The sequence below is a fragment of the Nycticebus coucang genome, unplaced genomic scaffold, assembly GCF_027406575.1.
Source record: "Nycticebus coucang isolate mNycCou1 unplaced genomic scaffold, mNycCou1.pri scaffold_62, whole genome shotgun sequence".
In the NCBI taxonomy this organism is placed as follows: Eukaryota; Metazoa; Chordata; class Mammalia; order Primates; family Lorisidae; genus Nycticebus; species Nycticebus coucang.
Window position 1 is genome coordinate 378,563 of NW_026515588.1, and position 16,276 is coordinate 394,838.

The window sequence follows — 16,276 nt, forward strand, 5'->3', positions numbered from 1 at the left end:
AACCTATCCTGCCAGTCACGTCCTCCTAGAAGCTCCCTCCCCAGGCAGCTCAGGCCATGTATGGCTTTTCGTGGTGACCCACATGACTTTGTAATTACGTCGTGCTCTGCGCTTCCAGACCAGGAGCCACTCTAGGGTGGAGATGGTGTCCCCAGCACGTGGCAGGAACGGTATAAATGACTTAACCCAGAGGGACTCATGAACGGCATCTCAGTGTGATCTCACTCCTAGCCGGACCTTTCCTGCCAGTTCTAGGTCCCAGCAGGTGCTCATTTCCTGCTGATCTCCCCCGGCTGAGCCACTGCTACTGTTATAACTGTGCTGCTACAAACTCGTATGGCTCCTAAAGGATCCAATTTTCTCCCCCCATTTTTGATTCCTAAATTGGGGCCAGACTTTCTCAACAGGAGTGGCACTGCCAGCTAGCGGCACCATGGAAACCTGCAGTGGCATTTATAGTTCCTTAGTGTTGGGTGCCAAGCTGGGGCTGGGTGTCAGGTGTCCAGACAAGGTGCACACAAATGTCCCTCACAGAAGATTCTCCTGGGTTCCCCTGAATTCTGACCATCTGCTGAGCATTTATATAGGAACAAAACCTATTTAATATCATTTGAGCTAAGGACAACTATTCAATGTATACTGAGTTATCCCAGCATGGCACAATTTTATTAATTGATGTATAATTATATTTTGGATTTCTATCTTCCATCTCTGAAAATCCCATTAGTATTCTCTTGTGGTCTTTGAGCTGCCATAGGGCCCTCCATTGTCTGCGGGCATTTGTAGGAATTTCATCAGTGATCATGTGGTTGAAGCAGATACCTGCCAAGTTCCCTGGTCACACCCCGTGTCCCAGCAGGAACCTGCAGTGTATTATACTCTGCGTATGTTCTGTCCAGGTCTGTGTTACATTTCAGTTAGGGGATTCTACTGAGATTCTAAAATTATCTGTGTAGAAGTGTTTCTATCTATGAATTTTATTTTAGGAGAAGGAAAGGGACATGAAAAAGCCATCTTGTATTTTTCTGGGGCATACACATTTGGAGGCCAAGGCTCTGGACTGTGATCTGTAGGACATGGAATTGTCCTTACTTTGGCTTCTTCTTCTGACCTCAAACTCCCTGCCAGGCTGGTTCACTCCTGGGAATTCTATGCAAGACAGTGCTGGCAGAAGCTGCTGGCAATCCCTTTGCCAGCATCCTGGGCCAGTCAGAGAAATGGAGGGAGGGGGCAGGTGTGGCTGGAGGGGTTGAGACAGATGCACTTCCTGTCCACAGCATGGCTCCCACCTGCCTGGAGGCTTCCAGCTCTCACTGTGCTTGTACTCGCAGCCCTCACTGACACCTCCAAGAAGCCCCTGTGGTTAGTATCATCGTCTTCCCTCTCACTGGAGGAAACTAAGGCTCAGAGAGGCCAAAGCACTTGCCCAAGGGCACAGAGCAAAGCTGACACTCACCACTGGGTCCTCTTCCCACCACTGCTGGCCACTGACAAGGAGGTAGGGGCTCCTCAGAAGCAGGGACACAGGGAGAAACAGGGACGTGCACACTGAAGGCAGAGCCACAGCTGTGTGCTGGAGTGACAGTACATCCCAGAGGCAAGGCAAGGGGCACCCTCTGGAGCAAAACATTACTGTGGAGGGACTCACATCTCCCTGGCACACTCTTCCCCCTCTGCCAGGAGCTGTCAGACTTGGCTGAGACTGACCCAGTCACCCTTCAACATGTCTTTGGGGAGAGAAGCCAGGACCAGGTGGGTGGGAAGGGGGAAGCAGGAGGTACAGGGAGGGAAACCTGAGCAGGGTGCCAGACAGGACAAAGGGACTAGGTGTCCTGGGGGAGGGGGGAGGGTACATCATGGGGACACCCAGGGAGTTCAGCGGTCACACATTGGAGCAGCCCTACCCACACTGCAATTATTTGGCAGGACTCAGCAGGCAACATCTTCAAAGATGTCCTCATTAGTTCTATTATGAAGTAACTTCTAGGACAAAAAAAAAATTGCCTCATATAAAGGCATATAGATATTATTTTACAGAATAACTGGGCCCTGAACCCAGATATGGCTGGGTAGGGCTTGACAGAGGCACACCAGGCTCAGCAGGCCATACAGGGCAGGGCTTCTGTATAGTGGGTTTGTACTGGGTACAGAGTTTTCCTAAGAAGAGGACGCACCCCACATAGAATTCTGGTAATAAGTGGGCCTGAGAGGAAGCACCACACAGAGCAGACCTGTTACTTCTGTAAAGGACTAAGGTGAGCTCCCCCAAAGGCACTCAGAGAGGCAGGGTCAGGGACTTCCTTCCTTCCTTCCTTCCTTCCCTTCCTTCCCTTCCTTCCCTTCCTTCCCTTCCTTCCTTCCTTCCTTCCTTCCTTCCTTCCTTCCTTCCTTCCTTCCTCTCTTTCTCTCTCTCTCTTTCTCTCTTTCTTTCTTTCTTTCTTTCTTTCTTTCTTTCTTTCTTTCTTTCTTTCTTTCTTTCTTTCTTTCTTTCTTTCTCTCTCTCTCTCTCTCCCTCTCTCTCCCTCCCTTCCTTCCTTCCTTCCTTCCTTCCTTCCTTCCTTCCTTCCTTTCTTTCTGTCTTCCTTCCTTCCTTCCTTCCTTCCTTCCTTCCTTCCTTCCTTCTTTCCTTCTTTCTTTCTTTCTTTCTTTCTTTCGTTTTGAAATGTACCATTGCATCATGCACATTAGGTAAGGTCCCCCCAAATACCCTCCATCCTCCCATATTTCCCCTCCCCTCCCCTCTGTGACCTCTTCCCTTCTACTTTCTGGACTATAGTTATGTTTTGCCATTTATATTAATGTGTAGGTAGGTGATTATATATTGATTTCATAGTAGTATTGAGTACTTTGGATACTTTTCCAATTCTTGAGATACTTTACTAAGAAGAATATGTTCCAGCTCCATTTAGGTAAACATAAAAGATATGAATGAAGTCTCTATCTTTTTTATGGGTGCATAGTATTCCATGGTGTATTTGTTAATCCATTCATGGGTTGATGGGCACTTGGGCTGTTTCCTTGTCTTGGCAATTATGAATTGGGCTGCAGTAAAAATTCTGGTGCAAATGTCTTTCTTGTAAAATAATTTTTGATCATCTGGGTATATACCTAGTAGAGGAATTGCAGTATTGAACAGTAGGTCTACTTTGAGTTCCTCGAGTGTTCTCCAAACTTCTTTCCAAAAAGGACGCATTAGCTTGCATTCCCACCAACAGTATAGAAGTGTTCCCTTCTCGCCGAACCATGCCAACATCTGTAGTTTTGGGATTTTGTGAAGTGGGCTACTCTTACTAGAGTTAGACGATATCTCAAAGTGGTTTTGATTTGCATTTCTCTGATGATTATGGATAATGAGCATTTTTCATGTGTTTGTAGGCCATGTGCCTGTCTTCATCAAAGGAGTTTCTGTTCAAGTCTCTTGACCACATAGAAATGGGGTTATTTGTTCTTTTCTTGATTAGTCTTTTTTTTTTTTTCCTTTATTGAGACAGAGTCTCATTATGTCACCCTCACTAGAGTGCCATGGCATTACAGCTCACAGCAACCTCAAACTCTTATGCTTAAGCGATTCTCTTGCCTCAGCATCCCAAGTAGCTTGGGCCTATAGGCGCCCGCCACAATGCCTGTCTATATTTTGGTTGCAGTTGTCATTGTTACTTAGCAGGCCCGGGCCAGGATGGAACTCACCAGCCTCAGTGTATGTGGCTGGTGCCCTACTCACTGATCTACTGGCACTGAGCCAGGGCCAGGGAGTTTTGGACTCTGTGGGCCATATAGTCTCTGTGGGAGCTGCTCAACTCCAATACCACACTGTGGAGGCTGCCAGAGACTACACAAACACACAGGAATGGCTGTGTCCCCATAAAACTTTATTTATAAAAACAGGCAGTGGGCTGGATTTGGCTGAGGGCCAGTTTGCGAAGCCCTTGTTGGTCCCCAGGAAATGAGTCTCTACTCCAGCCTGAGTGCCCTGATGTTGACAGCCACAATAAAAACCACTTGATCTCCTCGGAGAATCACCTATGTCAGCAAAGCTCTAATCTGTAAGTTTCAGCAGGAGGACAGGACAGTCAGCCCACTGTCAGCAGCAGCAACTCCAGTGAAGCCATTTCACTGCAGCAATAAAGCTACCACTGTATCTTATTAGCTGACGGTTTTTTCTCTCCTGCTTAGTGCATGAAATGTGAACCAAGACTTTCTTCTGTTGGGAGGAACTAGATCTGCAATGGGGAGAGAAGGCAAAGGGAACTGAAGAGATTCCACTGAAAAATATTTTGCAGAGCCGGCTTTGGCAGCACCTGTAGTTCCAGCTAATTGGGAGGGAGAAGTGGGGGGATGCCTTGAGCCCAGGAGTTACAGATCAGCCTGGGCAATATAGGAAGACCCCAAGTACTATCTATAAAAAAAACTAAAAACACACACAAAATGTGAGGCCCAGTAGCAAAGACAGACTCCTTAAACAAAATGTGAGGCCCAGTAGCAAAGACAGACTCCTTAAACCTTGCTCTTGTGCCTCTGGGGCTGGGAAGCCTGGTGTCTGTTTGAAGAAGTGGGGACCACACCCCACGGTGACAGCCCTTCCTCCTGCAAGTCTGACTACTGGGCTCCCCTGGGTGGGGGGACATGGGGCAGAGGGAGCATTTAGGAAAGGGAAACATATCTCTCCCATGAACACGGAGGCCCTGCTGTGTAACATGAAACCCTAAGAGGCCGGCGGGAACCAGAGTGGGGCCTGGCCGGTTGAGAAGAGGATGTACATTAACTGGACTTGGAACCGGCTTGTGTGGGCAAATGTGCCTGTAACTGCCAGTGACAGCAGCTTGTCTGCTTTAGAACGCAGTTGCCCAGTGTGCTCTGTCCCCTCCTACTAAGAGGCTGCAGCGCTCCCTGCAGCTCCCTCCTGATCGGCCTGAGGACACTCACCATGGTTAGTGCCTCCACGCTGGCACCCATCAGACAGCGGTACCGGGCCACGTCCAGGATCCCATTGTTGGCAGCAAGGTGCAGAGGCGTTTGTCCACACTGAGAAGAGAGAAAAAAGGCCAACAAGCTCTTCTTATTTTTTTTTATTAATATTAAATCATAGCTGCGTACATCAATGCGATCATGGGGCACCATACACTGGTTTTATAAACAGTATGACACATTTTCATCACAATGGTTAACATAGCCTTCCTGGCATTTTCTTAGTTATTGGGTTAAGACAATTATATTCTACATTTACTAAGTTTCACACGTACACTTGTAAGATGCACCGCAGGTGTAATCCCACCAATTGCCCTCCCTCTGCATATCCTCCCCCCTCCCTCCCCTCCCTCTCCCCCTTCCCCATATTCTTAGGTTATAACTGAGTTATAGCTTTCATATGAAAGCCATAAATTAGTTTCATAGTAGGGCTGAGTACATTGGATACTTTTTCTTCCATTCTTGAGATACTTTACTAAGAAGAATATGTTCTAGCTCCAACCATGTAAACATAAAAGAGGTAAAGTCTCCATCTTTCTTTAAGGCTGCATAATATTCCATGGTGTACATATACCACAATTTATTAATCCATTCATGGATCGATGGGCACTTGGGCTTTTTCCATGACTTAGCAATTACGAATTAGGCTGCAATAAACATTTTGGTACAAATATCTTTGTTATAATATGATTTTTAGTCTTCTGGGTATATACCTAGTAGAGGAATTATAGGATTGAATGGCATATCTATTTTAGATCTCTAAGTGTTCTCCAAACATCTTTGTAAAAGGAATGTATTAATTTGCATTCCCACCAGCAGTGTAGAAGTGTTTCCTTTTCTCCACATCTACGCCAACATCTCTAGACACAGCCAGGGAAGAGAATATGGAAGGACAGATATTGGAGACTCTTTCAATGAGTGAAATTACAAGGCACGGCCACCAAATTCTTTTTATGCCTGTGGTTCCCAAACTTTGTGCCAAAGCACTTGAGGGGACTGCAGTGAATTCACAGGAATGATAAGGAACATTTGAGGATTTTGATGGAACCACCTAGTGAGGACAAGTAAACTACCAGCTCAAGGCAGTTCTGAGTCCCATCATTAGACTGTATCACCTTCCCTTCAATGATACCCTGTCTTTGCACAGCAGGGGTTGGAATTTGCTGTCCTAAAGACACAAATATGAGAAAATCACTGTGGAAAGTGAGGATGATGTGTCTAATCTGAGCCCAAGCTTTGGAAGGCTGTGCGCTGCCCAACAGGTACACACATCCAAGAGTCAGCAATTGTGATTATGTACAAATGAAATTAAAATAGGAGTTTTCTTTCAAGTTTTGTGTGTTATTTTTCTTAATGGCTATGAAGTTGTTAGGACATACTCACTAAGGCGTTTGCACTGAACCACTCAACTTGTTAACAGGACTGGCAGGTACTTCCTTTGCCCTAGAAAACAATTCCTGAGACCCTAAGGATACTGTGAGCTTAGGAAGTTTGGGAAACTCTGATTCATGCTGTCTGTGTGTAACTAATGGTTTCCACTATGAAGTTAACACATAGCAATATCCAAACAATATAAAAGCATATATGATAGAAAACAAAGTCTCCCTTCCCTATTTCCCCTCTCCCTTTCTTGATCCCTAGTTCCCTGCTCAGAGCCATATCTACTTAACATTTTGTCTTTGCAGCAACATCGATGGAACTCAGGGTAATTATCTTCAGTAGAATAATCCAGACACAGAAAGACAAATATCACATGTTTGTACTCCTCAGTGGGTGCTAAAAATGTGTACACATGGATCTAGGGAGTGGAATCATAGATACTGAAAGAATGATAGATAATGGAGACTCCGAAGAGTGATGAGGTGGGAGTGGGGAGGCTGATGAGAAATTGGTTAATGGATACAGGTACATTATTTGGGTCATGGATACCCTAAAAGTCCTAACTTCACCACTATGCAATGTATGCATGTAAGAGTTGTACAAATTAAAAATAAAATTGGTGCATTTCCATTCAAGCTTGTATCTATGAATCTTTACCCTACTTGGGTGAACACCTAGGAGGTACACTTCTGTTCTAGTATAAATACTACAGTAACATGCACACACATTCATGTTTCTTTACTATTATCTTCTACAATGATCTAGAAAGAGTTATTAAGCATTCAAATACCCTAGAATTAGCATAAAAAGGAAAAAAGAAATTTTCAAAGCATAAAATGCCTGGAAGATGTGATGTAAAGAAGATATCATTTTAGGCTCAGCACCCATAGTTCAGTGAGTAGGGTGCCAGCCACATTCACTGGCTGGTGGGTTTGAACTCAGCCTGGGCCGGCTAAACAACAATGATGACTACAACCAAAAAAATAGCCAGGCATAGTGGCGGGTGCCTGTTATCCCAGCTACTTGGGAGGCTGAGCAAAGAGGATCATTAAAGCCCAAGAGTTTGAGGTTGCTATGAGCTGTGACACCATAGCACTCTACTGAGAGCAACATAGTGAGACTCTGAATCAAAAAACAAAAACAAAAACAAAAAACAAAGAAGATATCATTTTGGTTATAGAATATGAAGTTTTATACAAGGGAAGAAAGCCAACTGAGGTGGGCTTATTGGGGTGGAGGAAACCCACAGTTTTGAAGGCCCCCAGTTTGGACAGACCAAAATCCAGACCCTTTTGCATGATATTCCAGGTCTTTTGCCACCTGGACCCAATGGCTTTTCATAGCTTTATTTTGTCCCTTTCCCTACTTCCCCCAAACTAAATACCTACCCTATTTGACTACATGTTAGTGACAGCTCCCAGCAGACACACATAGAGATTCCCAAATAACTAAAAGTAGCCCAGCAATCCCACTCCTGGATATTTATCCAAAGGAAAATTGTATCATTTTATCAAAAAGACACGTGCACTTGAATGTTTATTGTAACACGATTCACAACTCAAAGATGTGGAATCAATCCAGTGTCCATCTATTCATGAGTGCGGTATCATAATACAATATGTGGTATTATGTATGAATAAAAGAAATAGAAAAACAAGCCTGATGGCAACCCTTCTGAGGAAATCCTGAGACCCCTCAAATCAGGGCGTGCTGATCATGAATGCATTAAAAACAACCAAGGGAGGCTATCTGTGGGCACAGGCTGCAGACTGCATGCAAGCAGCAAACTTTTTGTTTTGTGAGACAAGAGTCTTGGTCACCCTCAGGAGAGTGCTGTTGTGTCACAGCTCACAGTAACCTCAAACTCTTGGACTTAAGCCATTCTTGTGCCTCGGCTTCCTAAGTAGCTGGGACTACAGGAGCCCGTGACAATGCCCGGCTTTTTTTGTTTCTTTCTTTAGCAGGCCGGGGCTGAATTTGAACCTACCAGCTCTAGAGCATGTGGCTGGTGCCCTAACCACTGAGCTACAGGCGCCCCAAGCAGCACACTTCTGCTCCAGACAGGCTCTAAATTACAGTTCTGAGCTTTGCTGCTGATTCCAAGAGGTTGAAACTGGGCAAATGATTTCTGCTTCAGCTGAGCACAACTCAATAACAAAATCATCTATTGAAGGTCCTCTATGTACCATTGCCATGCTATATATAGCAAAAACACAAGTTTATATCAGCATTTAGAGACTACAATGGCCATTTGCAGTAGCAAAAATGTAGAGACTTTTCATTAAATAAGCCCTGAAAGTCTGACATTTTCTTGCTGAAATTTTAAAGATCAAAGGTGACAAGTGCACTTTTTTGCATTTAGACCTGGGTTGCAGCTGGAAAGAACACCTGTTCCCTGTTTAGGTTGGGTCAAAGCACATGAGATGCTTGACTCCCCCTGCCCTGTCTCATGGAGCGAGCCGGTCCCAGATGCTGGGCACATGGGAGTTCCTGCTCATAGGGTGGCCAAGTCTAAAGGTAGTGACGTCAGGGCATGGATGTTCCTTGAAGTTGCTTTTGATGTGCTTAGAGAATCCGAGAAGGAAAGCCAAGGTCTTTATGCTACTTTATATTATATTTGGCTGACTTGACAAGATTAGAATGGGATAAATGAAGAAAGCAACCGGCAGCTAATGGCTCAGGCCTAGGGTACTGGCATTTCATGTTCCTAGAATGTGAAGATGACCAATTTCAATTTCCATAGAATGAATCATAGAATATGCAAGAATAATTACTTTTTAGAGAAGTATAATTTTCCAGCTGTTTCAGACATTAATTCTCTTACCTGAAACAAATCATACTAAATCCCACTGGCATTGTACACACCCTTGATAAACAAACATTTCCCTGTAATTCAAATATTAATTCCATTTGGACTTTGTTTTTAATACAATCATAATAGAATAGTGCTTGAACTTTCATACAGCTATGGGACTCAAATCACAGGAATATCCAACTGTTCTATATTCTTTGGTAATTAAAATCTAGATGGATGCAGGGAAAAGAGGAGACAGTAGCTAATTTCTAAGAGTCAACATACAGGTTATTTTATGAACCTAGGAGCACACAATTAGTTATTTTTATTTCTTTATCATTTGCCAAATTATCCCCTTCATCTTACTAAATTTATTTAGCACAAAAAACGGTATTAGGAATTTTTGAATATAAAACTCTTAATGCGAAAGCTTAGGAAAAAATGTGGCCTAGGAATATTAATCAAATTCAGTATCATTGTGTATTTTTGAAGATGCTCCAGTTTGTACCATGTTCTCTGATTTTTCCACAGGATTGTAGATACACATTCTGGATGCCCATCAGAGCTGAGCCAGGCTAGGCAGGAAGTACTTGTTAATGTGATAATTTTCGGTTACTCTTGGAAATTATTCAAAAGTAAACACATAAAATATGCTTTCAAATGGCAGAGCCCTGTAGAAAAGAACACGTCCACCTGCATAATGTTCACTTTGAACAATGAAGAGATGCAAACAGAGATGCTTCTTGGCCCAAACCCAGAAGCAGGTGAGCAGATGAACACAGATGGGATCTGCAGGGATCTTGTTCCATGTGCATACCTTGAGATGTCCAAATTGCAGTTTGTGTCACAGAGGGCCACCACAATAGACGTGCTGCCATCTTTACAGACCACATGCAGGGGATGTTAGTTAGCTGTGGGCTGTGTGGGCTGTGTGGGAGGCTCAAAAGGGATTAGCCACTTAATGAGAAACACTGACAGAGTAAGTGGGAGCTCAGAGGAAGGAGAAATCATTGTAGGCTGAAAAAATTCTTAGAAAAGGAGGAGCACTTTGTGGCAAATAACCCAAACTCTTAAAATAACTTAAAGAGTTTTATTCTTAGATAAATTTGAGGACCATGGCCCAGAGCCATGCTCCCAAAGCCTTAAGCAAGTGGACTCACTATAATTGGGTTACAGTTTTGATACATTTCATAGAGACAGGAATTACATACACAGTATGCGTAATGTTGGGCAAGTTACATAAGCTTTCTGTGACTCAGTTTTCTCATTTTCAAGACAGGGCTAATAAATGGAACAACTCTCTGGATTTCTTGTGAGCACTAAATGGGAAAGGAAATGTAAAATGCTGCAGCCCATGCCTTGCACGTGGTACTCAGTAAATAATAGCTATACCCATAAGCTGTTCCTGAGGTCCATCTCTACCCTGTGACAGTGAAGGAGGTGATCACTGCTGTGCAGGGAAGAGGCACAAAGGGGTTAAAATGTCTATACAGTGAAAAACCTACCCAGCACTTTAATACATAGCATTTCTGCAGTTATTACAACAAGTGTGAGTTAAATATCATTATGCCCTAGGTTAGAAAAGGAGGCCCACAGAATGGATTAAAGTCCCGGGCAAGCTTGGCTGAGAATGCATACTCTGCTCAGAGCAGGGGTATATGTGCCCTGTGCTGAGAGCAGAATGATTGTGTCAGGAGAGAGCCTGCTGGGCTGGGGAATGGCTTGAAGAGAGGTACAAAGGCAGGGAGGGAAACATGTGGGGGATTGAAGGGACAGTGAGAAGACCAATAACACATGCAACAATGAGAAAATGAGAGGAAAGACTAACAACAAATTCATGTTTGAATGCAGAAATAGGGGAGTGTGATACTTTCAGGAGGAGGAGTATATAGGATGGCTTTACCTCCCTCCAGCCTTGCCATCTCCCTTAGATCACTCTTATTGAGCATTTCATTGTATTAATAGCATCAAGATCCTCTTGTCCAAAACCAATGTAACACAATTCAGTTGAAAATAGACCTCTGGGGCGGTGCCTGTGGCTCAAGGAGTAGGGCGCCAGTCCCATATGCCGGAGGTGGCGGGTTCAAACCCAGCCCCGGCCAAAAAAAAACCACAAAAAAAAAAAAGAAAGAAAATAGACCTCTGATTGAGCTTAGGGTCTTACCCACTTGGCCTTCTTTGCCCCCGTTGCCAAATTACAGCCTTTGAGGCAAATCTCTAGAGCCACAGAATTTTCCAGAGCTCTCTGGCCCAAGGGAGATTCCTTGGAACTTGTGAAAAAAGCCACTGAGTTGAGTAAAAATGACCGTTGATCAAAGCAACCTGGAATATACCTGCATGGACACTCTCTGAGGTCAAGGATAGATGATGTCTATAGTGGTAAAGTCACTGATTTCAGGCTGCAGTGGAGAAAGTGAGGTAATTCACAGAAACAGAAACAGAAGTGTGGGTCAGAGCCATGAAATCAAGATGGTGGACTGGAGTGGAACAATGCAGAATCCAAGTTGGGAGCAAAAGTACCAAAGAGTGGGGCATCACTCTTAGTATCTTTGATTGCAATAACTGTTTGTGGACATCTGGTGATTTTTATACCCAGGAGATCTTGACCATCTGGCTTAGTAACTTTCTCTGAGCATCTCTATCTGAATGCATGCTCTACTGTCTGTGTCCAAGACAGAGATACATCTTGGGATTCACCAGAGGATGCAGTAGGAGAGTTGCTAATTCCAAAGGATTTATCACCTCCAATTAGGAGGGTGATTTAAGCTTGAGCCTTTGTACCAAGGCCTCCTTATCATCTGAACCATCCTTATATGAGGTGCTTGGAGGTCTGTGAACTCTCTGAACTTAGAGATATGGACAAAGGACACTACTGGTTAAAAGTTGCTCATTGTTTGAAGGGTTCAACTTGTAAGTGTACTAATTGGTAGAAACTTACCCAATATATTGGATGGGTCTTGACTTTGGATACAAACCTGGATGATTGCAGAGTCACACTTCTCTTGGGTTTTAATTCCAGATTTTCCTTAATGAAGAACTTTTAAATAATCTGTACAAAATGTTCTAGGCAGGCTGCTAATGAGAGAAGTGGTCTTTCAGTTATGGATGGAAAATGCACATTGGACTTCCATACATTCCAGAGTCTAGGTTATGGAATTTTCTTTGAACATTGCAAATGTCTTTCTGTGCAGTAGTTTGTATACTATGCACTAAGGGTTATTAGAATCTAATAAGTTCCTTTGTTGCCTATGAACAGGACATGCCCACTGAGAGCAACAATCTAATTATCCAAACTGCCAGTATCAAAGATACTGTCTCCCAAGATTAATGTGTTTGCATTATGAGTTTCCCTCTGAGTGAAAGACAGTGGTCCTAAATAAATTTCACTGAATTGCTGTAACAAAGAAGGAAAATAAATCAACTTCTCATGTCAATTCCAGACTTGGGTGATTTCCACTGTGGATACAGCAAGGCCAGTCTTGCTGTACATTAGAATCAAAGAAAACCCATTTTGTGGATCATAAAGAACCATGGCAGTCCTTCTTAGCTAACAAACTTGCTGCTCTTATGTCCTTTTTTCCTAGTTCTTTCTTCAATGTTTATTTCACCCTGTGGCTTTCAACCCTGCCCAGATACATTAGAGTAGTCCCAAAAGTTGTCCATGTGTGGTAGGAGTGTCCTGACATTGGGGTTGCCTCTAACACAGTGATTGAAAAGTGGCTCTTGAGACACATTGCTCACGTTCAAATCCCAAGCTCTTTACTTATTTACAATGCAACCTTGGGAAATAATCATTCTGTGCTTCAGTTTCACTGCCTGTAAATGAGAATGATATTGCAAAATATTTTATGTGTTTTTATGAAGATAAAATGAATTACAACATGTAAAATGCATAGAACAGTGCCTGGTACACAGTAGGTATTTGATTATTTTAGCTATCATTATCTTCCTTATTACCAGGTAATATGATGAAGATAGTCCTGCATGTGGAATTTAAAAAAAAAATAAAATCAGGCTCAGCACCTGTAGCTCAGCGGTTAGGGCGCCAGCCACATACATCAGAGGTGGTGGGTTCAAACCTGGCCCAGGCCAGCTACATCAGAGGTGGTGGGTTCAAACCTGGCCCAGGCCAGCTAAGCAATAATGACAACTACAATTTAAAAAAAATAGCCAAGCGTTGTGGCAGGTGCCTGTAGTGCCAGCTACTTGGGAGGCTGAGGCAAGAGGATCACTTGACTCCACGAGTTTGAGGTTGCTGTGAGCTCTGACTCCATGGCACTCTATTGAGGGCCACATGGTGATTCTCTGTCTCAAATAAATAAATAAAATCAAACAAACCTGATTACAAATCCTAGTTCAACTAGGATTCTAGACCTGTGAATCTTGGAAATGTTGTTTCCCAAACAACCTGGGTCTCCTGCCAATGCTGCCCTTGTCAAGATACGGGCAAAACTGTGTTGTGCAGAAGCCAAAGTCCATTTCCCATCTATGAAAGGCAATAAAATTTACCTTTCAGAGTTTCCAGGACATTAAGTAGAAATCAACATGGAAGCAGGGGTAATATTATACCATGGTCAAGAGCATACTTGTATGGAGCCACAGTGACCTGGGCACAAATCTCAGCTAGCTGTGTGATCTCAGATAAATTTATTTCCTGTTTAAACCTTAGAGATAGTAATTTTGTTTCTTGTTCCAAAATTGAACGGTTTAACAGTTCCTGGCTGTATAATTAATTATGCTCTTGACCAATATTATACCGCAGATAGCTGACACTCAGCACACCCACCTGCCAAATCCTCCCTCTCTCCCCCATTCCTCGTAATGTAACAGCACCGTCCTCCCCAGCACCTGCTTGGGACCTGCTCTCACAGGGAAAAGCCTTAGAATAGTCAGAGCTCTCAGACCCGTTCTCTCCAGTATAAACTCTGTCTAGCTCCTTGGAAGGGAAGGTGTCATGAGATCTGAGCAAACAGAGTCCCTGCCCTGGGATTCCCTAGAGGATAGAGCCATAAAAGACAAAGCAATGTGCTCCTTTGTAGGTCAGACCCAAGTCTTTGTTTCTCCTCGTGAAAAGAGAGCAGGCACTCTGCTGATGGCACTTAGCAAAAACATTTCTCAGTCTTACATGGGTAAGACAAAGCCCACAGAGTCCCACATGGACTTTTACTGAAGTGGCCTTGGCTGGCGAAAGTTGCTATTTCTTCCCCTACTCATTTTAATAGAGGGAACAACTCTTGGCCTTTTTGGTGATTCTCTGCATATCCCACAGGGTTTGAAAGATAGAAGAACCCCTGTGGAATGCAGGTGTTTATAGCACCCACCATTCAACAGGTGAAGAGAGTGTGGGGAGTCGGATATGCATGAAATAGACCTTATGATCCTGCTCTTGCAGAAGGGGAAGGTGGAGCTCAGAGAGACTAAGGGCTCACTCACTGTGACACGGATGAGAAGATCCAGAGATGAAACTCACCCAGCATCTGTTTTTTTTTTTTTTTTATTAAACCATAGCTGTGGACATTAGTATGATCATAGGGCACCATACACTTGGTTCATAGATCGTTTGACACATTTTCATCACATTAGTTAACATAGCTTTTGTAGCATTTTCTTAGTTATTTTGCTAAGACCTTTACATTCCACATTTACTAGGATTCACATATACCCTTGTAAATGCACCGCAGGTGGGATTACACCAGCATCTGTTTGACTTCCAAACCTGGAAGCTTCAACCAAAAGCAAGAAAAGAATCAAGGACTTGCCAAGTGAGCACTGCTGTTAGCATTTGGTGGAGAGAAGAGTGGTCCCCAGACTACTGGGAAGCAGAGTGAGTCTGTCTTCTGTTTTCCTGATTAAAAAGGCATAAGGAAAAGTTCTGAATAAGTCAAGAATTTGCTGCTGAGAAACTTATAGGCCATGAGATTCATTTATGCAATAGAGGAAACAGCCACATAACTCTTAACACACAATAATTCTGAAAGAAACTTAGTAAAATCTAGGTGTGCCTTGCACAATATAATAGTCAGTAGGTTTATGCAAATATTTACAATTAAGTTTAAATCAATTAAGATTAAATGGAATTAATGCTATGCTACCTGGGTCTCCTGCCAATTCTGCCCTCATCAAAATACAGGAAAAACTGTGTTTTACAGGAGCCCACCATGGGGGAGACTGCACAGCCCCACAGGGAAGTATTCCAGAAACCTACTCTACTGGAGACTGGTCACTGAGGTGCCCTGGGCCAGGAAGGGAGCCCATTCCTCTTCCAGAGCGTCTCCTAGAAAATGCAGAAGGGCCCCGAGAAAACATTTGGGATTTGGAACTATCCTACCTGTTGATTGTGGCCGCGATTCTACTGGTGTGTACATCTCTCAAAGCTCATCAGATTGTATCTTTTAAGTGATTTGCATTTTTTGTATGTAATTATACCTCTACAAAATTGAGTTTAAAAAAGAATATGTGATGAACACCAAATAGGCACACATACACACACACACTGGCTAAAATGAAAAAGAAAACAGCAAGTTTTGGTGAAGACATAAAGTGACTGGAACTCTCCTTATACTGTTGGTAGGAAGGTAAAATATGCAACATTGGAAAAATCTTTTACTGGACCTTTTAAAACTGAACATATGTACCCTTGACCCAACAATTCCGCTCCTAGTAAATAACAAACAGAAATATGAACATATGCTCACCAAAAGATGTATAGTAGAATATTCACAGTAGCACTGATATACTCAGTCTCAAATTGGAAACTCTTCAAGTGACTGTAATAGACGAATTGGTCAATCAGTGGATATCTATTAGTTCCATGGAACATTGTGCATGAATGGAAATGAACAAACTATACACTTAACAGTGAGAACGAATCTCTCAAATATAATATTTGTATGTAAGAAGCCCAACATAGAAGAGTAAAAAATACTCATATATAATTTTAGTTGGCAAAAAAATATGGTTAGAACTCAGAGTAGCAGTTGCTCTTGGAGGGGCGTAGTGACAGGGAGAATGAGAGTGGGGGGTCCGAGGGTGCTGCCACTATGCTCTCTCTTGATGTGGGCAATGTTACATTGCCCACATCAAGAGAGAGTACATCCGCTTTGTGAGAGTACATCCGCTTTGTGAAAATTCAATGCA

General features: G+C 43.2%; 1 pseudogene; it reads right to left on the reverse strand.

Annotated features, from left to right (window-relative positions):
• LOC128579525 (death-associated protein kinase 1-like) overlaps positions 1-16,276 on the reverse strand; it is a 71,571-nt pseudogene that overhangs the window by 15,865 nt on the left and 39,430 nt on the right.